Genomic DNA, 23,589 nt, shown 5'->3' on the forward strand with positions numbered 1-23,589 from the left:
CAGGTTTGGTGAACTTGCATTTGTCCAAATTGACATGTTTCGGACTAATGTAGTTTTTGTTCGCTCCCGTATCGATCAAAAACTTCAGTGGTCCTTTAGTGGTATTGATTTGTATGTACGGTATAAAATTGTTTACGGAGGAGTTTCTTGGGCCGTAATTATCTGAAAATTCAGTTCATCAGTGGAAGTGGTATTTTCTTCGACACTCTCTTCCTGATTGGTTACCACAGGTTGAAAAGATGTACTAGCCATCGATTCATTGTGATAATTATCCTGCTCATAATTTTCTTCATCATAGGTTTCGTATTCACAATTTGGTCCTTCGTACGGGCCGTAAGGATCAGACATATTTGTGCCTTCGTGGTAATTGATTGCTCTCCGAGGTCTATTCATATAGTTTATTTTATTAGATCTTATTGAAGGGTCTACATCCATGGGAGTAGGCTTCGGCATCTGAACTGGTCTTGGGGCGAATACGTTTCGCGGAGGAACTTGCGGTTGATTTAGAAAGCTTTGGTTCTGATGTTGTTGGTAAGGTGTGTGGAATTGATTCATTTGAGGTCTTTGAAAATTTTGCCGTTGATTAAAAGGATTCATTTGTAATCTCGAAAAATTTTGCTGTGGATTAAAATGATTCGTTTGAGGCTGATACTGGGCTCTTTGGTAATGATTAAAATTATTCCAGTTCTTTTGCCTTGGTGGGGGAGGTGGTGCTACAACAATCGGTTTTTGGAATCGATTTGTAGTTTCCATCTTATTAAGACCGCATTTATTTTGATAGTTTCTCGCTTCAATAGAAGCATCGAAAGCTTCTTTTAATTTTTTTGGTTGGCGGGCTCTTACGTTCCCGCCGATGGGCTCTTTTAGTCCTGCTAAAAACACTTGAAGAGCATTCTCCTGGTGTGTCGAGATTCTGTCCGTTCTCAAGTTGAGATCGAATGTTGAAATATTTGTATGGTTTATCAAAAGCGAAAGCAATTGATGAACCGAACTATAAAAATCTTCTATTGTTCCAGCTTGTTGCAGTTGGAACAATTCGCGGGTAAGCGTGACAGAATCACGCTTGTCGTTATAGTAAGCTATCAGGTTAGCTTTAATTTCTTCCCAGATTAGCGGTGTCCCGTATGTTTCTAAAACTCGGTCCGCATCTCCGGTTACTTTCGAGCGTATGGATTGAAGCCATACTTGCTCGAAGGGTGTCCCTTTAAGAGTTTCTAAAAAGGGCAACAGATTTTCCACTGCTCTAATGAAGCAGTGTAATTTGACGGGGTTACCGTCGAATTGCGGCAATTCGCGGATTGCCTGGGGCGTTTGCATCGCCTTTAGGATTTTCTCCGCCTTGTCGAACATTACCGCTGTTTGAGCAATTCTGGCGGCTTCTTCGTGTTCATTTAAATTTTCCTCCTGTGCTGAGGTATTGCTCCTCGGTAATTCAGGGGATATGTTAAAACTGTTTGGGTTCATTGTTTTCGCGATTATTCACAAAGCACTCCAAGGTAAAACTTAAATCACTCTTGTTAGATTAGCTAGTTTTTTTTCTGATTTAACGTTTGTTTTTGCGTGAACACTTGAACGAGCGATCCTACCGACTGCGCCAATTAAGTTACATGAGGATATCGAAGAGTTCTTAAAAAGAAAGGAAAGACCGGTTTCACAGAGAGCACAAGTTAGACTGATTTTATTATTGTCAATTTTACATCATGAAGCCTAGCCATTTACCTAAAGCCCTTACGCTGCACATTCTATCCAGTCCGTTGTCGCGTCAGGTACAGAGTCCGAATCGGTGTTTTACGTTGGTGTCCTAAATTGTTGTTTCGCTTGCGTTTGCGAATTGATGCTACCGATAAACTGTTCCACAGTGATCGGTTCTGTTGCTGTGGGGAAAATGATGTTGCTTGCGTTAACTTATATATATATATATATATATATATATATATATATATATATATATATATAGAGACCTTACCATTCAATTCCGCGAATAATCGGGATTCTACTTTATATGTATAAGCATAATTTTAAAATGAAAAATACGTTAATTCGTTTAGAGACTATTTTTGCTGTAATAATTTAACCAAATTTCATTCACCCGAAGAACATTTACCAGAATCAAACGGAATAATCAATACTTCCGATTTCTCTTCATAAAAGATATATAACAAACCGCTGTATTGCTGCTTCTTTAGTTCTTTGAAGACCTTTATTTTTAAGCCTGCAGCAGTGTGATTGTGACTTACGGCAGATGTGCGTTAGGCGGCGGTGACACTGGATGCAGAAAAGTGGTCGTACGAATTGTATGCAATAGTGAAGCTAAACAACCACATTGAGTTGTATTGGTGTGGTTACATTGCTTCCCCCTTGCTTCGTTCGTATTCGTCAGCTTCTATCGAACAAAATTGTTTGTTTCTATTCGTACAATCAAATTTTCGTGCGTACTCCTATCCAAAGTAACCTTAGCCTTAGTTGATGTTTATGCATTCATGGTGTGCGAAACTGTACCAATGAACAGACACTGGAGAGTTCAACAGATATTCCACAACTTATCCACTTAGGATTAGACGAAATTAGTGCTCCTGCTGGAAAACGCCCGTGAGATGTCTTGCCTAGACAGCCATATGATCTGAAGCACTGTGCAGTTCCAGCTATACCCCATTCAATTTCTAGAATAATTAACTCTAAAGAATTGACACATGCTTAACCAACCCTTCAAATGTGTTGTCTGCAAAGATTTGATTACTCTTGCTTAGACAGCGGAGGAAAAAAACAAGTTGGTAAAAAATACGTACAACGTGAAGGAACCACAAACATAGGATGTGAATAAAAATGAAATGGTGAAATTTTAAAGTAATCACTTCTGAAAGAGACTTCGCCGTTGCATTTCTACAAATTTGTGTATGTAAATTCTTTCTACGTGTGTGTGGGTTCTTTTCATCACGTAGCTTGACAGGTCGTTATTGCATTGACACGCGCTTTGAAACGTTTAATTGAATGCCGATTTCGTCGAAAATTAATCATATAGGGTAACACGGGGTGATTTGGTCATATGGGGTGATTTGGACCACCCCTTTATCTCGAAAATTACGGCTCAACTTGGATTTTCTATAATGTCATTTCCTTCTATTGTTGAACCGTATGTACCTAAAGTAAAGAAACTTTGATAAAACTTCACAAGTAGAGGAAAACGGTAGCATAAATACATCAAGTACTTTGAGCATCAAAAAATGTGAGTTTTCCGATCGTGGTTTTAAGGTTTGTCCCGCTGATTAAACAAACTTTTCGTGTATTATGCAGTAAAGTTCTGTTCGCCTACAGAAGAGGAACAATTTGATGTAGCGAAACTGTAAGTTTAATAACAATAAATGAAATTAATTGCATTTTAATTTTTGCGTGTTGTGTGGGGTGACATGGACACGTTTCTGTGGGGTGAATTGATCCTACAGGTTTCAGACTTTTCTTTGGTCTAATTGATTCCAGATGCCGCTGAATTACAAGAAGAGGATGGACAGACAACGTTGGAAGAAGGAGGAGCTTGAAAGAGCAACGCAGGCCATCGAAAACGGATTTTCTTTGACCAAGCATCAAAAGTGTTTGAAAATGCTCGTCCACAGTGAAAAGATCCATACAGAAGTCGAGATGGGCTCAACGCAATTTTTCTGGTCTGGGATCTTTCCAAGACACCTGGTATCGATCCCAGGACACTGTTACTGATTGTAACATTATCCTAAAATACTTTACATAAACATAAGTATGTTTTTTTAGATGAAACACACACTGGACCAAATCACCCAACAGACGGTCCAAATCACCCCGCATCAAATTTTGATGTTAAAAAATCATCTCTTTTATTTTATGATATATTTGGTAGATTGAAGCTTTATATAATGATGAAACATTATTTATTGAGAGAAAACAAGTGTAGCTCAGTATACAATGTGACAAGTTTTATTTAGACCGTATTGGTTTGGAAATATTAAGCGATTTGCTTAAGTGGTCCAAATGCATTTGAGTTGAATTATTTTATAAAAATTATCTAGATAAATGATCTATGATAACATCCGATTTCGAACAGGAACGAAAAAAAATCAACCGTAGCCATCAGAACACTTGCCTATAGATATCAAGTTGTGTTCCAGCTGATATTAATTCAAGCACATAATAAAATCCTACTCACAGGTGCAATGATTAATTTCATGTATACATCGAACCTAGGGTTTTCTTTATTACACCACAAAATTTACGATTCACAGCCACATGATAAAATTTCAACGGTGCTCACGCTTCATACAGGAGCCGATGTTAGGTGTCATTTCTATTATAAGGCAAATTAAGAAAAAAAGCTACTACTCAGTACTTGAATGATAAATCTCATGCTTTCCGATGAAATGAATGAAGGACATGTTGAGCGTAAATTACTAGTTAAGTTCTATTGAGCTATATAAATAATGGAGAATGCCCCACGTCGAATTCGTCACTTTCCGCCGTTACCAACGGCGTAGGTCAAATGGCGTGCCAACAATTACTTCATTATTAATATGTATTGCAAAACAATATTTATATTCGATAATTTTGTATCCAACTTTGTTTATATTCATAACAATTCTTGCCGTAACACGATAAACCCCGAGTCGGTCCCTCGGGTTGGGCTTTTCGTCAGAAAAACGTTCACGGACGGACAGTTATAAATAAAGAAATATAAAAAAAAAGTTTGTATTTTACGATATGTGACTACTTTCTAGTCAAATTTCTGACTTTTTTCTTTTTATACAATAAATATCCTTGGGAGTAGGGACCTACACTGTTATTGTGCAGATGCTCTTCATGCGGACTAAATGGAAAGCGTAGCAAGAACAATTCTTTGCTTAACTCGTATGAAAATAGAAAATTACAATTTTCATCGTCAAATCTAATTTGAGCTGCTTCCGGCGAATGAGAACATGCCTAAATAATTCATGCGAAAAACTAGCAGCACCTCAAATGATGCCGGAATCCAACCGATCGACAAGCGGTGTGACGATACTACACCGCACGTACCATTGACCTGGATCCGCGGAAACAAAAACTCAGTCGATAAACGGCAGGGCGATTCAAAATTTCGACATGTCTCTATTTCGGGGCTTCTCGTCGCACCTTCCGAAGTAACAAATCTATTCCACAACCTGAAATCGGAACAAAGCGTAATAAGTTACTGTTGTGCAGAATGCGATGGCCAGACCAGGCGCAAGCAAGGTAGAGGGAAACTGCATCAATTACCCCAAAGAACCCGCAGCAGCAGGGGTGCACTGTGGCCAGAGAGAGACAGAAACCAAATTGTGCACATATACAGCAACAAATCATCCGTCTTCACTCAGCGGCCCAAGGAACAAAGGCCGATATTCGACGATACCATGGTCTGTAATCTAGCGTACAAAAGTGTTAGTAGAAGCCATCTACATGGAGACCTTTGCACGCCTCTTACCTCACACTTTTGAGGCTGCTGCTGCTGCAGGCCTCGTTACTACACCCAAATCGACGATATTTGTGAACGCTGTGGAAGAAGGAAAGCAGTCAGAAGAGGAAAAGAGGAAAATCGAGCCGATTGGCAGGGCCACAGTTACACAGTTACGACTCCCATCATCAATGAGATCTGCGATCATTCAAATGCAGCCGCTTCGATTAAAAGGCACTCACATACCGAGTCGGCTGGATCGGAAAGGCCTAAGGGACGTTGGATGGGCTGAGTGTGCGGAATAAAGGTGTGCAGCAGGCAAATGGGAACACTGCATGTACAACAGTCCGTTCGGTGTAGCACTGGGTACTGGCGGATGAGAAGGCTTGGTCGGAGCAATCATACTTAGTTATCTTGCAGTTGTTTAATTCGTTGGAGTCGTTGCGGTTTCCGTCAGACATGACGTTCTCCGAATGAAAATTGATGACAGCTCGAAAAGCATGCGATCGCCTATCAGCAGAAATTGCATGCGATATAGTACCAATTTTTATTGATATTATGCTTGGTAATTAACTTGAATTTTTAAGTTATCTTTAACACTTCTATACTCGCGTATAGGTCTGTGAGATCGAGAAATCAATAATTCGTTCATTTCTCAGCAAACATCAACACTATGACTTAGCGTATCGTATGAGTTGGTACGAAGGGGACGTGTATCACTTTTTTACCACTTTCGGTCTGAGACACCGACGTGAGCATACACGAAATGTTGATTTTTAACTCATGTTTTGTCATCCCGATTTATGAAGTTAAATGAGTCATAACATAACAGAAAATGTCATGACTCACAAATACTGGTAAGCATTTGTATAATATACATGGTACAGCAATATAAGATTAATACGAGCGAGCGAAACAAAAGACAAATAAGCTTTCCGCATACTTTGCCACATACACGGCCCAGACCGAGATAGATATTGTTCTCCTTCTTGCGCTCCTTTTTTACTCTTAGAAAACATTTCCCAACTTAATTTTATTATCAGGTGCAATATTATCACGTATTTGCTGAACCAGCCGGCCTTGGTTCGATCCCCATTGACGTCGCATGGACTTTTTTTTAGCACAATCCCAAATGAAATGAGAAAAGAAAACAGAAAGAGATGTCTGCACGCATACATACACACCATTTTTAAGCTTTTAAAACAGCTCATTATTTGCGCATTTGACTTTCCAACACACTAAATGGCATCATTTCTGCCAAAGATGAAATGTTTGCTGCCAACGCTAGTTTGGCTGTAGGAGTAACTTTTTTCAGCAAGTGACTTTTTTCCTATCTTATATTTATTGAATATTACTATTCTTATTTGATTTTAGTACTTTTCGTCACCGGAATGAACGGATTCAATTATATCACGCTCAAAAAAATTCTCGCGTTATAAAATGGAAACGTGATATATTTGAAACATTTTTATTTTTATTAAACGAAAAATCTTTTTTTCTCTCCAATATGTATGATTTGAACATTATTTTCTGTGCAACATGCAAAATATATAGTAAAACATTTATTACAATATTTATCACATGGACATGTAAAACAACACTGTATAACATGATATAACAAAATTATAGTTTCAGTGATTTTCTCATAGCAATTTCTTTTGTTTTCTCGAAAACATTGTGTAAAATACATTGTAGCTAAATTCAAGTTATTTTGTTCTTCCCATTCAAATTATTATATTTATTTTGAATTGAAGTTTTGTATGAATCGCATTCTTGTTTTCAGAGCTGTTATTTCCGGTTAATTACTGTAACTATTCCTCTTTTTTCTTCATCTTTCCCAACATCGGTATCTTCATCCTTTTCTAATGGATCATTCACTCTACCGATAATTTGGCTGTCGGAAAGTTTTGTGTTATATATTCTTCCTTCTTCGAGGTCCGGTACCACTATTTGATTACCAGGATCAGTAATCATAAATAAGGTGGATACAGAAATGCTTTCTTCATTATCCAAATACATATTTATTTTGGATAAAATTACATCCAAGGTTTTGTGATTATGGTTGACGTGCTGCCAATATTCAAATTGCAAGATCATTGAATGTCATTTTTTTCAGTGCCTTGTCCAGTATTTCTGAATTTACCATGATTGACATTTCTAATTTTTCTCGATATATTACTTTTATGTTTTGAATTTGTCCCTGATTCATCATTCTGTTGGCGTTGGACAATCTTTAATCAGTCCATTGTCAGAGGAAATTTCATCCCCACAAACAATGGTGCGCAATGCAGTTATCTATTATTAGAACGCCTCTAGGTTGTAGTTCCCGGAAAACTTCTAGAACAAACTGATTTTAGAAGCATTCAAGAAATAGTTTCCGCTTTGAAACATCGAGGGTTCTTCGATCTCCAATAATCATCAATGGATGTTCATGATTACCCGAAAAATTGTAACATGAAAACTATCCGGTTTTTGTCAGCTTTGAAGCATGGGACGCCTTTTTTCCTCCAAATAAGTTAACATTTATCTGCTAATCATTTTAAAAAATTAGGCAGATTCGTTGCAATTACAGTCATACCTCGATATAAGCCAACCTCGATATAACGTAACTTTTTAGAATGTAAAAATAAACAATACAGAAATAGTTTTTGGAGTATAAATTATTTTGAATAAATGTTTCTAGTAAGTTTTCAAATAAATAAGTACCGCAAAATGAGGTAGCATTGGTAGTTTTCATTTTGGATTTCAATTTTATTTTTTGATGAGAAGGAAAGCCTGTGGAAAAGCAATGTACGGATTGTTTTGTATTACAGTCCACGACAATTTCCCATATGAAATACGCATGCTTTCAACCTGATATTCTTGGGCAGTCCTTCCACTTGGTATTATTATGACATTTTTTTCCATTTCCATATGGAGATAAAGTAAGTCAAACATAGAACCTATAAAATAAACATTGATACTAGTGATGAAACGGATATCCGACCTATCCGGTGAATATTTGCTATCCGGCTGGATGAAGGATATTGCAAAAAATCACATTTCGTCGATTTCGTTAGCAACGGGATTTTTCTCCTGAACGCGACTCTTATTTTCATTTGCCACCTCGTCTTCTAAAATGTAATCATTTATTCGCTTCATCCACAAATGTAGTGTTATCCAGTTTCGTATTCGCAAATAAAAAGCTGAATATCCGACTGCCGGATATCCGGCTATCAGGCTTTGGATCTACCCGGTATCCGGCCAAACTACTATCCGTTTCATCACTAATTGATACCACTTTCACTTCGTTTTTTTCAGACATTTTCCTCTACTTAAAACTGATTATGTTTGTCTACGAAAATGATCTTAAATAGGTATAAGAAAGGTTTAAAAGTACTGCTGGATGATAGAAAAATAGTTTTTGCGCATTTTTGAGTAATCATGAACAGTTTTGTATCAATCAAAAAAAAATTTTTGCTTCGATATAACGTAACGACAAAAAATAAAGTTGCCTTATATCGAGGTATAACTGTAGTAATTTTTCAGAGAAAACATGAGAAAGTTGTTTTTTTTTCAAAATATATATTTTTATCAAGGCTCATATGGCGTTAGCCTCACTGGGCCGGGAGTCCAATACTTTGACAATTTTTCTTATTATCTATGTTAGTAATATGTAACCGATTACTCGCGGTTGGCTTGAGGTTAGTATTACAAGTGTTTTCGTAATTGGGATGTTGTTGTCTCCAATGCTCTGTACGTGTGCCCGACACGGGATACTTCCTATTGGGATGCAGCTGACCATTAATCAGCAACGCCCCCCTAGTCTGTAACCCATATCTAGCGTGGTGCATCTTTCTCGACTCGAGGAATCCAGGATAGAATGGTCACTACCCGGCGCAATCATCAGTTCGTTCAGAGTTGTTATGAGCGGTACAACCTTTGGCTCTTGTTGAATGTTCAGTGGACTGCACAACCTTTGGCCCGTGTATCTGTAAAGAGTGTGTGTATGTATTGCCGCGACTAAGTAAAAGTTTATCGATCGGATAGGAGGGATATGAAACGGGGACACAACGAAGGAAACATCATTAAACGTTGACATCGGCGTTTCTGAGGAACAGGTATAGATGAAGCAGAAGATCAGGATCACGGCTACCCAAGATATCCCGGACGGGGATATCCGATTGTCTGCCTTGTGCCCTCAATGCTCTGGAGAGCTGAGAGCGGGCAGCATGGAACCGGATACACGACCAGACAACATGCTCGATGTCGTGGTAGCCATCGCCACAATCAGAAAGATTGTTTGCTGCGAGCCCAATGCGATAGAGATGCGCGTTTAGGTTGTAGTGATTGAACATAAGCCGAGATATCACGCGAATGAAATCACGACCTACATTCAATCCCTTGAACCATGCACTCGTCGAGACCTTAGGGATAATCGTGTGTAACCAACGACCGAACTCATCTTCACTCCACATGCGCTGCCAACTTACGAGTGTGTGCTGACGAGGAATGTGAAAAAAATCGTTATAAGCAATTTGCCTTTCAAAAAGTGTGCCTTCTGAAGCACCCACTTTAGCTAGCAAGTCCGCCTCCTCATTCCCCGGAATCGAGCAATGAGAGGGAACCCATGCTAAAGTAATCTTGAATAATTGTTCGACCAAAACACTCAATAGTTGTCTTATTCTTGTTAGGAAATAAGATGAGCGTTTATCAACTTTCATTGAGCGGATTGCCTCTATTGAGCTGAGACTGTCTGAAAAAATAAAATAATGGTCGATGGGCAGTGTTTCAATGATCCCTAGAGCATAGTATATCGCACCCATTTCAGCGACATACACGGAACAAGGATCTTTGAGTTTGAAAGAGGCACTGAAATTTTCATTGAAGATGCCGAAGCCAGTGAACCCGTTAAGTTTTAGAAAAACATTTTTCCGTGTTACAGTGTCCTCCTTCCGATGTATGGGTGACTTGTTGGTAATTGCATGGACTATTCATATAACTTTCGTTCAGATTTTTTTCTGTATTTGTTTATGAAACAATAAACAATTTTCTATGTTTCATTCTCAGGTTAACATTTTGTATGTCTTAAAGTTTTTAGGTTTACATTTCTCGAAAAAAGTAAAAAAAAACTTAAATTTCAATAGAAATTGTTTAAATTAAAAAAAAAATCCGACTCAAAAACTGGAAGACCTACCAAATTTTTGTCAAATAGTGAAATATAGAAAATTGTTTAATCTTTCATAAAAAAATATACGCTGAAAAAAAATATTTTAAAAATTGAAAATATTTTTTTTTAAATATATATTTTTTTAATTTTGAACAAAAGTTATATGAATTATATGAATGTATTAATTAATTATCAACTAGATAATCGACCAACTCAAACCTATGTAGGGGAATGAGGCGGGACCTTCATTATTATATTATTATTATTATCAATAGTCCATGCAATTACCAGCAAGTGACTCATACATTGGAAAAAGGGCACTATTACAGAGAAAATAATTGTTCCAACAACTTTTTCGTCCTTTCCTTGTAAAATTCGTATCAATGTAACTACTCGTAACATTATTGTGTTGATATTATCGCGGATGACATGTTCCGTGACCTTTTTTTCAATTCAGAAACATGCCAAACGTGAGAATGTTACAAGTGAAACATTATTTTCTCGGGAGTCTCCATGCAAAAATGCCATATATTCCAGAAACTATGAAAAATAGAATGTTGACGCCTTCGACAAAAGTCCATATTTTCATAAGATATAAAACTTTGTCGAATACACTACATCGCTATCTTGACTTTGAACAAAATTAGGATTAGTTGTAATTTTTTCGAAGAAACCATGAAAAAGTTGTTGTTAGAAAAATTGTTCCCCTGTACAAGTACCCATGACGATATATGACTTGTTGATTATTGTATGGATTAATCATATAATTTTTGAGGATTTAAAAAAATACGTTTTTGAGAAAGACGAATATAAGTTTTTGAAATATTTTTCTCCCAGTGTAGTCTTTTTTATTTTTTTTTGTATTTTTATATAAAAATTTCAACAATTTCCTACACGGTTTTTTTTAACAAAATTTTGTAAGTATTATAGTGTTTGAGTTAAAATATTTCGTAAAAAACGAGAAAAAAATTTTGGTCCTTTTTAAAAATTAGTTTTATTCTTTTCTGGAGATTTCAAGTATGCAAAGTTACTTAAATCACCGATGTCTTTACACTCACAACGTTTCATTGCAATCAGTGATGGTTCTGCCAATTCCTAAGATAACTTGGCACGAAATTCGTCACATCATTTTAGAGCCTCAACTTATAGTTTTGGATATTTGTCGAACACATTTTTATCTTGTAGCTGTAGTGAACAAAAATATTGGGAAGAAATAAAAAATCGATTTATTTCTGTATTTTAATAAGTTTTACTAATTACTAATTAAGCCAACAGCGAAACCAATTAATCTTATCAACTATTTTTCATTTGATTCCTAGAACATTCATGTAGGAGCTTTCAATTATGGATGAAACGGATAGTAGTTTGGCCGGATATCGGATATTGGGCAAGCTTCGAATACGAAATACGCAAGCGAATACGAATACGAAACTGGGAGAAACTCCATGAATCAAATAAGGAATTACATTCTAGGAAAAAATGAACACGTTTTTACCCGAAAATATAAAACGGTGATTAAATTTTCCGTTTAGAATGAATATTCTTCAATAGTGTATCAAGTTTCCTGCTAGGAATCTTGAACAGATTTTTTTCTGATTTTCTGATTTTCAATCGACCCTTACATTTGATGGTCATAAGACTCTAAGCAGTACCCCCAAATGGTGAGACTGTTCTCTGAAGCTGGCCTGGTGTACGAAGCAAAGCGTAATCGGTTGTCACCAGTAATCAAACCTTGTTTTTAATTATGTATGAATTTTATTAATGAGCTAATTTGTTACGATTTATCTTGTACTAATGAGAAATTATTGATTTTTTTCTAATATCCGACCGGATAGACGGGATACCGGATAGTAACCGGATATCCATTTCTTCTTCTTTCTTTGTTTTTAAGAGGCTTTAAACTTTTGCAGTTCATTCGCCTCTAATATCCATTTTGTCTTTACTTTCAATACAGAGATATTTTTGTTTAAACGAAAAATTACCCCTTCGTATTTGATGATGTGTATCCCAAAAACTCATGTGAATATTTCATATTGAAACATTTAGTGATTTCTTAGCCGATCGACTAAATATGTGGGTAAATTAGAGAAGCGCTTCATCGCAAATTATACAAGAAATACGAAGTGCTATGCGTATCCCTGGAATGAATGATTCGCAACTTTCTTTTCCATGATATCGTGGGTGTACAGTATGTATATCAGGGAATGCCACGATCTTTTGGATGAACAAATGTATTCAATTGTAAAATAAAGTACAATGAGAAAATGATACGTATAGCTCATTGCAAAAAACGCGTTTTTTTCTAACAATGTATGAAAGCATGGTCAATCACGGAGAACAACTACTATCCACACTCTAGTTTATGTTCCCGTCAAAACATTTTACAGCTTGTTTACATTTTTAAGCCGAGATGGAACTTCCAAAATGTGACGAATTGCATCTGGGAAAATTAATCTTATCGATTTCAGTATACCCCCAAACGGAGCAAGCAAACACCATACTGTCACGGTGGAAAAGTCAATAATCTATTTCACGGATGCAACCGATCATGAACTCAATCAGTGCTCCATTGTAAACAAAACACTCCGTAATCAGGGTTGAGAAGCAGAAGAAAACTCAATACGCTCGCATACCGCATGCAATCAATACTTCAGATGATGAAATACACCGATTTTAATCTAAGCCGAGAACAAACAATCCCGCGAAGCCGTGGATTGAACCGTCTCATTTTTCAGTTCTCGGGAAATCCATTATATTTATAATCAAACAAATTAAAAAAGTTGTATGCGCAAGTTTTCCTTTGCTTCCTCTCTCGCTATGTCTCGCGTTCGCGATCGCGAGCTTGGTTTTATCTTGCGCAAAACCTTGGCAACCTTTCCCTCTCGAACCAGGCTCGGTTATCCGTCGCACTGCCGGTAATGCATACATGTGGCATTGCGACTCATTCGCTTCTCGCTTGCATAAAAACATCCGCGGCGAAGCATCGACAACAGAATGAATGTCGGCACTACGAGCGAAGGAACAACAAAAAGTAACTTTAGACGCGAAATATAGAAAAGAGAAGGGGATGAGTGACCTAAATTTGGGTAGAAAAAAACGAAAGAAATACCTGCTTGGATCGTTGAAACTCCATTGCTCGCTGCCGTTGGTTCCGATGGAAGAGTTCGCAAACATTAGCGAACGCCAGCCCAAGGTATCGCGCGTTTGCTCATCAATCACGGCACCAAATCCGTGCAGAAGGGTTACATAATTTTTAACACTACCTATGTTGCGTGTGCTGTATCAAAACACCCGTTGGTGCTTCCCTGCTAGAAACTTTCCTCCGAGAATTCGGAGCGCAGCGAGAAAGCAATCGGAACCGTCACAAAACAACTCACACTACACCATATAACAACGGCAACATCAGAAATCAACTTTCTTTCGAGGTTAATACTCATCTGCATATATTAGTATATGTAGCGCTGGTGGTGTTATTATTTCATTTTTCTTCTGCTTTTATGCTTTTTGATGTTTCGTTCGCTTTTCAACACATGGAGCACGTTATTCCTCTCTCTCCATTAGAAATCAACCAGCGATGGGTCGCGTGAGTGTCACATTCACACACGGGAGAACAAACGAAACCAACAAAAAAACCAGAGCCTTCCACCGAGACACCTTTGTCCCGGCCAGGTACCGAACTTCACGGATCACGGATAAACAACACTCCCGAGATAGATCCCTTTTACTTGCCCTCCGGGGAAATTCAACATCTTTTCACACCTTCAGCGATCCATCTTACGCGTCGCGGGTAGGTTCTTTCACGGCTGGCTAAACGACGCTAATTTCGTTTCGGTCTTTTCTCGACGATGATGTTGACACGACCGTCCAACTTGTGGGACCATTTTCTCCTCCACTGAGTATATGTGTGTATGTGCGTATAGAAAACCCGTTTCGCGTTTCCAAGAATTTTTTAGCACCTTCTATGTGTTAATCCATCACTTTTATGCTCTCGAAGCTGCTGCCACCAAGACTGCTCACTCGCTCGTTCGCTCACCACTCACTCAATCTCTCTACCGTCCATGATTACGGGAGGTTCCTTGGTGTGCGAGAGTTTCGATAGCGTGTTAGTCCACGGTATGATATCCGAGAGGATCCACACTCACCACGTTCACGCAGAAAGGCTGCCAAAGGGCAAAACCGACACTCGGCTTGTTGTTGGCCTCACAGCAGAGGCAACCGAACCTAACGGGAATCGCACTCACTTTTTGTTGTTGTTTTGTCCGTTGGGAAGGGGGAGCTCGGTGGGGTTTGGGTGGTCACCACCAGATCTGAAAGAAGAAGAAACGGGAGAGGAAGATAAATACGAGAATTCAGTGTTAGTGTCTTGCGAAATCCTTAATGCTTGGTATGCGATTCGCGACCAGATCTGCATGCCGCTGGCTGGTAGGTACTCTTGGGCAATTCTTGACTTGTCCCTGACCGATGGAACGGGGCGGGTTTGATTCACACGACATGGATCTGATTTAATGTGGCGAAGACGCATGATAGAATGGTCCTATATTTTAGAAACTTCTTCAATATAGTCCTCATTTCCAAATTCCTCCATCTTCGTCTCCTGATTTTGCTTATGAACGTAAAAGTTTCCCAGTTTATTACCCGAGTAAATTATCATCTCCCCTATTCCCTCCGCGGTCCGTGATTCGCGGGTGGACAGTTTGCCGATTTTTGATGTCGCACATTAGGATGCTTTAGTTGAAATAAATGAGTCGTTATTTCTCCATGTGTTGACCGTTCTGATTTATGTTTTTTTTTTTTGGTAAAGTGTTTGCTGTCCTAATGGAAGCTGTAATAGCATGATCACCCCATGTTTCACCAGCAAAGTGTTTGCGTTTTGATTCTCGGAGCTTCCCAAACTTGATTAGTTTATATTAAGTTTCCATTTCTGAAAAAAAAAATTAATCATGTCCGATCTAGAAGGTAGTTCAGGAAGGAAGTGTATGCCCAGTTTCGATGACTTTTGAATGTCTGTACTATTGAATATGGCGACTTCAAAACATACAAGCCTCCCTATCTTGATCCATGACCGACACGCTGTTCGAAAAATCGAACAAATCATTTGATAATTCGAATACCTTGCCGTTAAGGGGTTAGATTCAATTATCAAAAATTATAAGTTTAGGTGTCAACAAACGAAAAAACGAAACTCGGAATAACCCTTATAATAACTGTAATATTTCAAAACAAACACGAGAAGCTAGGTATTCTCTGGTTTTATACACCGATGTTACCAAATGTACTAAAACACTAATAAAAGCGTTCCTACAGATATAACGGTCGATCCGCCTTTTTCGCCACAAATAAAACAGGTAAGACCGAAAAAAGCCCTCCTACCATGAATTTTGACGACCGCTTTACCTACAAAAGGCTGCTTTTGGAGTTAAAAAAAACATTAAACATTTTCAATTGTTCAATAGTTTATTTCAAAACAATATGATTTTCTTAATTGTAATTGTAAATTAAATTGTAAATAAAATTGTTTTCAATCGATCAAACACCTCTGCGAAAAGATGTCAACAATCACATCACAACAAGGCGTAATCCTATGATAAACCTACGAATGGTTGAATGGCGTTTTATTTGGAGCTAAAGTAATCTACGACTAGATTGGAAGAAATCCCGGAGATATGTGGATGTACGGATACTGGATTTCCTACCGTAATAAGGCGTCAACTTTGAAGGATCTGTATGCTGTTGCAGGAACGATACGGCATGTTTTTAACAGTGAAACCCAGTCTTAACAATGGGCAAGTTCACAAAGCTAAAACGAAATGGAATCTTGCCTACCTGTCGAAATAGAAAAAAATATATAAGAGTGGTTTTCATGACAAGACCGCATTGTTGACGTAGGTGATCTGGCGTAGTGGTGACATCCATACCTCTCACGCTGAAGATCACGAGCTCAATTCTCACTCCCGACATTCTTCCGAAAATGGAAGTAAAATTTTGATTTCAAGTGAATCAAATAAAATAATTTCGAAGTTCTACGTCAACAATTTTTTTTGTCTGTATTATAGTGACATTCAACACTTTTGGCTGGTTCGTCATTTTTACTTCCATTTTCGAAAGAATGACCAAATTTGTTTATAATTTCCTCGAATTCGTTGTTAAAATCAAGGCTCGGCAAAGTCATATTCAACTGAGGATAGTCAGGGGACTATGGATCCATCGGCCTTCGCAATCAATTGGGAATGAGTTTTTTCTTCTTCCAGCAGTTTCTCTGTCAACATAAATCAAAGGTCATTTGGGCGTCTTCATTGCTGTCTGCTCCACGATGATTCGTGTTCATTTCATTGTTCACCGTCACCATCACTTCACGGCATTTTGAAATGACCTCCCGATCCGATGGAAAGCAAATGACGATTTACCGTAGCGAACATATGCTATTCATACGTACATGGATATAGCGACAGCGTAATAATTGTGTAAAACGCAATTCATTCGTTGTTTATATTATCGTTGGTACATTAGTTGCTCGTGATTGACAGCACGAGTGGGTGAGTATAGAAATGTAAGAGCTAGTATATGGGAAAATGAGAATTCTTCCAAATTCCATTAAATTAAAATATTTTCGGGGAATCCAGCATACAGCATTTCATGAATTACATATGGAAATCTGTTCGCAGGAAAAAGAGGGATTCGTTGAAACTATTTCATAAATGACGGATTTCGCGCCAACTCGTCTATGGGATTGACATGATCCTCTCAGAACTTAACGAATCTTTCTGGGCGTGAAGACCTTATCTAATTAAGCAAATTGGTATACTTAGTTTTCCGAAAATTTATCTAGACTAACGTATGGAAAGGTCCAAATATTTTTGACCATCTTTTTAATAAAATTTTTTAAAAATTATATAAAAGTGAGCTATGGGAGAGTTTCAGGAAAATGATTCGATTTTCATAAAATAACACTGAAAAAAATATTTTTGAGATCCTACACTAAAAGAATCGATTTCAAAAACTAGAAATCGATTTTCTCGAAATGGTCATTTCAGATTGTGATGAAATGGTAGGTAAATGGTAGATGAATATGGGCCCTACAATTCTTCCATGCATCGCAACTTGTGCATATTTAAGGCAAAAAGGTTTAGAGCCACCATAAATCCATTTCTACCTGTGATTGATTTTTTTCTATAACTGTACACCAAAAAATTATTTTCGGGGTATTTCGGGATTGATTGAAGGTACATGTTTTAGCATCACATATTTAAGGCAAAAAGGTTTAGAGCCACCATAAATCCATTTCTACCTGTGATTGATTTTTTTCTATAACTGTACACCAAAAAATTATTTTCGGGGTATTTCGGGATTGATTGAAGGTACATGTTTTAGCATCACAATACAATTGATTGTTCTCTAAAAAATATATTTTAAAAAAAGAAATTCCTTTACACTTTGGAAATGTGTACGTCATATCGAGTTCAAATGTCGAGTGATGTTATATCGTGGGTATGTTATAACTAGGGTACATTATATCGAAGTTCTCCTGTATGCACAAGTTGAGATGTATGGAAGAATTGTAGGGCACATATTTATCTACCATTTATCCATCATTTCATCAAAATTTGAGAAAATCGACTTTTAGTTTTAGGAATTGATTTTTTTTCACTATAGGATTTCAAAAAAATATTTTTGGAGTATTTTCTTCTTTCATTATTTTCCTAAAACTCTTCCATAGTAGGTTACCATTTTCGAGTGAAACTTTTTTATAAAAAAAAGGGTCAAACATATTTGGTCCTTTCCATATGTTAGTCTATATAAATTTTCGGAAAACTAAGTATGCCAAGTTGCTTAATTAGGTAAGGTCTTCACACCCAGAAAGTTCCATTCAATTTGAGAGTGTCATGCCAACAGCTGGTCGTATTGGCGCGAAATCCGTCAAAAATGTGACGTTTTCTAGTTGCCTATACTTACTGAAAGACGTAATTCTACGTCGAAATGAAACGAATCATAGACTATCCCAAAAAGTATGGACGTACCCAGTTTTAAGTAAAAGTAAGAAATTCTATTCTGATTGGATATACTGTCAAAATAAAATTGGTACAACGATTCCGTGTTCGCAATGTCTGCTATATATAGATTGTACGCAAGCTGAGGTTCAACACAGACTTCTTAGCGAACAGTTTTTTACGTTTTTGCCAGTCTTTTTCAAATTGGTGAATGGGTTCTGCTGGAGACATATGTTTCCTAAGATGTGCCTTCGTCAATACCCAACACTCTTCAATTGGTTGAATTTGTTAATTGGGAGGATTCATGTCCTTTGAAACGACTATTACATCCTTGGAGTACGTCCAGTTTTTTTTACGCGGGGGATAGGTGCCTTAATTGGAAAATCTGCGGCGTTGATCCTAAAATTCCGCGTAATACCCGCATAAAAAAAACCTGAGTGTATACCATTCTACTGTTGATTTCACGTAATGACATAACACTAAATCTGGCCAGAAAACAGCTACAACCTTGTGACTAAGAATCATGAATAGAAGTTATTTTCGTAACCATTATTTCTTGACGTACATTTCGCTGTTCATCGAAGCAATAGTAATAAACGGTGCATGAAATCGAGGATTTCAATAAAAAATTTATGACAAATGTCTTTAAATTGCATGAACTCTCAATGCTTCAGGAAAAAATACCTTTGAATTGAACCTCCTACAGGATTAAAAATGTAGGTTTTGGACAAATGTCTTCAAATTGCATAAACTCTCATGCAATTTGAAGACATTTGGCATCAATCAATTATTATCTCAAAAAATGTTTTGTCAGAATACACGTGACCACAATGCAAGTCGGAAGAAATTTCGTTGACAAAAAATCTCCCGACCAGAACGGGAATCGAACTCGAATCCCCGGAATATGTGTGACGCTAACCCCTCGAACACGAAAACACTAATGTATAAACGCCTAAAATAAGGAGGGAAATAATTGCAAACATACGTACTCCTCTCAAACTCATAACGGAATTAATCGAAAACTAATTAACTGTATCTTTGTGGAAAACAACCGTTTTCCGGAAAATGACGAAAAATCAAAAAAGCGCCAAACAAAAACATTGATCAAAACCTACATTTTTTTCCTGTAGGAAGTTCAATCCAATGGTTTTTTTTCCTACATCACAATGTGTGATCAATTATCAAAGTAATATTGTAGAAAAGTTTACATATCTTTAAATTTTGTAAAGTTTAGTTTTTTGTTAGGTTTTGTGAGATTATGTACTTTCCGCACATGGTTGCTTTAAACCGATTTTTATGCCCAATAATGTGATACAAATTTGATGAAATTGATAGTAGTTATCACATATTATTTTAAATCGCGTGTGAGTGATGTTCATATGCTATTGTGTTATAACTTATCTTATTTTAATAAGAATTTTTCAAATATTCGGTATCCGGCCGACTAGCAAATATTGGCCGGATAGTTACCGGATATCCGTTTCAACTCTAATATCAACTGTGTCAGCTGTCCGATCTAACTGAACTATGTAACATGTACATTATTAAATTCGACTGTGTTTCAACTAAATACTAATGAGCCTAAATAAATAAAAAAAAATGATTAAAAAAACCATAGAAACCTTTGCAATGTTATCAAACTCGTTTGAACTCTCGCATCATCCTGGTCGGACACTATACGTATATATTGCCTGGATAAGTTCTAGCGGTCGCTTTTTATATCTTGGTGATCTCGTGAGGTTCTGTTGAATTAATCTCGTGGAAAAAAAAAATAAATTCACTATCAGACAACCTAATGGTAGTTATTTCCTTCGCAAAATCTCCACGTATATTGTTTCTGAAATTAAGATGTAGTTACAAGCCTGTGTGGGGTACATTAGGTAACAATCTTTTTCGAATGAATCTAGCATTGCGTTTTTGGTGATTACCTTGCTAACGAAGAGTACGCTCGAGTCAATCCAAGTTTCTCCGCACTTGAAGCATCAACTTTCTGAGCAGCACTTCGATATATCCATTAGCTGTAATTATTCCATTAATATAGGCCAAATTACATACTAAACTACAGCCAATACAACATTACACAATGTTGTTGCCACTCTCTCGGACGGCTATCTCGAACAAGTGATCAGATTCGAACAGGTAAAATTTGCCTACGTCAGGGAAGTGTTTAATCGTCTCGTATTTGATCGCTAAAATGTACTGTTACCCGACTTTAGAACGATCTAATTCTGATTTCTCTAGTTGTGATATTTTAACCATTGTTTATCTTTCCGTCGATTTCTTTTTAAGAAAGTAAGCACCACTGCTAGGAAGACGACCCCACGAAAAGTTACTCTAGCTATCAAAACCGTCAATACATAAATCGATTCAAAATCGATACGAGACGGAGAATCAACTATTTCAGCTGATTCCCAGGCCCAGTTCATTGGGGTCCCTAAATCACACAACACAGACACCGTGTACACAAAAAAATCCTCAATATCAATACATAACGGAAACGAATCGCCGATAGGGATCTCGAATTATAATTCAACGGGGAATTATATTAAACAGTGTTAATGAAGACGAGTAATGGTTCTCGAGTATGGAAATCTCAAGCGGAAGGTTTATTATAATTCTTATAGTTAATACTGGAAACTGCCAAAAATTGGACAATAAAGTTGAAGTAGCAAACGAACTATGTATCGGAATCTACCAGATGTGCAAGTTCAAATTGTCCGGTTGATGATTACACTGGAGTCGCTTTTTTTTTCCAAAATATATATTTTTATCAAGGCTCATATGGCGTTAGCCTGACGGGGCCGGAGTTCAATATTTTGACAGTTTTTCTTATTGTCTATGTTAGTAATATGTAACCGATTACTCGCGGTCGGCTCGAGGTTAGTAATACAAGTGTTCTCGTAATTGGGATGTTGCTGTCTCCAATGCTCTGTACGTGTGCCCGACACGGGATACTTCCTATTGGGATGCAGCTGACCATTAATCAGCAACGCCCCCCTAGTATGTACCCCATATCTAGCGTGGTGCGTCTTCTCGACTCGAGGAATCCAGGATAGAATGGTCACTAACCGGCGCAATCATCAGCTCGTGTAGAGTTGTCATGAGCGGTACAACCTTTGGCTCTTGTTGAATGATCAGTGGACTGCACAACCTTCGGCCCGTGCATCTGTAAAGAGTGTGTGTATGTATTGCCGCGACTAAGTAAAAGTTTATCGTTTGGATAGGAGGGATATGAAACGGGGACAAAACGAAGGAAACATCATTAAACGTTGACATCGGCGTTTCTGAGGAACAGGTATAGATGAAGCAGAAGATCAGGATCACGGCTACCCAAGATATCCCGGACGGGGATATCCGATTGTCTGCCTTGTGCCCTCAGTGCTCTAGAGAGCTGAGAGCGAGCAGCATGGAACCGGATACACGACCAGACAACATGCTCGATGTCGTGGTAGCCATCGCCACAATCACAAATATTGTTTGCTGCGAGCCCAATGCGATAAAGATGCGCGTTTAGGTTGTAGTGATTGGACATAAGCCGAGATATCACGCGAATGAAATCACGACCTACATTCAATCCCTTGAACCATGCACTCGTCGAGACCTTAGGGATAATCGTGTGTAACCAACGACCGAACTCATCACCACTCCACATGCGCTGCCAACTTACGAGCGTATACTGACGAGGAATGTGGAAAAATTCATTATAAGCAATTTGCCTTTCAAAAAGTGTGCCTTCTGAAGCGCCCACCTTAGCTAGCGAGTCCGCTTTCTCATTCCCCGGAATCGAGCAATGAGAGGGAACCCATGCTAAGGTAATCTTGAATAATTTTTCGACCAAAACACTCAATAGTTGTCTTATTCTTGTTAGGAAATAAGATGAGCGTTTATCAACTTTCATTGAGCGGATTGCCTTTATTGAGCTGAGACTGTCTGAAAAAATAAAATAGTGGTCGATGGGCAATGTTTCAATGATCCCTAATGCGTAATATATCGCACCCAGTTCAGCGACATACACGGAACAAGGATCTTTGAGTTTGAAAGAGGCACTGGAATTTTCATTGAAGATGCCGAAGCCAGTGGACCCGTTTATGTATGAACCGTCAGTTCATACATACATTTTATCAAATCCAACTTTCCCATATTTTTCCGAAAATATCAACGGAATAACATTGGAGCGTAGGTGATCTGGTATTCCATGGATTTTTTGTCGCATGGACAGATCAAAAATGACAGAGGAATTGCAAAAGTATGGGAAGCAAACTTGGTTGGAGATGCCTGGTGAAGGGTGCACGTCGTGGGTAAGGTACTCACGGTATAAAGACATAAAACTTGACTGAGGAGTCAGTTGGAGTAGATTTTCGAAGTTATCAATCACCAATGGATTCATGATCTTGCAACGGATGAGAAATCTGTAGGATAATTCTGTGAACCGGAGAGTAAGTAAAACTTCGAGACTCATCGTATGTGTCGAATGTAAACACCCCATGGCTATACGCAAGCAACGATATTGTATCCTCCCCAGCTTGAGAATATGAATCCTGGCAGCTGATCGGAAGCAAAAACTGCCATATTCTAACACTGACAATATCGTTGTTTTGTACAACTGAATGAGGTCTCCTGGATGGGCACCCTTTTTCGCTTTTTACGCGGGGGATATGTGCCGCGTAAAAGAAAACCGCGTAAATTCCGAAATCCGCGTAAATTCCAAAATCCGCGTAAAAATAAACCGGGTAAATTTCAAAATCAGAATAAAAATCTAACAAACAGTGAATCATTAATTAAAAATGCAACCCATGTTCTAACAATTGATTAACTTTTTTTTTTGTATGCTGTTATCATGATATCTGTATCTTCTTTTATTTCTCAGCTACTAATCAGTGATACAATACCAAGTTATTTCGTGAAAAGTCATACCAATAAGCACATTGAATTTGTTGGCGGATACGTGCTGCGTAAAAAAAAACCGCGTAAATTTCGAAATCCGCGTAAAAAAACCACGTAAATTCCGAAATCCGCGTAAAAATAAACCG

At 37.8% G+C, this 23,589-nt stretch overlaps 1 protein-coding gene across 6 annotated transcripts in view; it reads right to left on the reverse strand.

Moving 5' to 3' along the window:
• Window positions 1-23,589, reverse strand: part of LOC129777880 (latrophilin Cirl) — a 134,088-nt gene that overhangs the window by 103,501 nt on the left and 6,998 nt on the right. For all 6 annotated transcript variants that reach the window (XR_008743312.1, XR_008743313.1, XR_008743311.1 and 3 more), the window contains exon 2: window positions 13,684-14,881. The gene's annotated coding sequence lies outside the window, so the exon portion shown is untranslated. The remainder of the gene's footprint in view (window positions 1-13,683; window positions 14,882-23,589) is intronic.

Source organism: Toxorhynchites rutilus, chromosome 3 (genome assembly GCF_029784135.1).
Source record: "Toxorhynchites rutilus septentrionalis strain SRP chromosome 3, ASM2978413v1, whole genome shotgun sequence".
Taxonomy (NCBI): domain Eukaryota; kingdom Metazoa; phylum Arthropoda; class Insecta; order Diptera; family Culicidae; genus Toxorhynchites; species Toxorhynchites rutilus.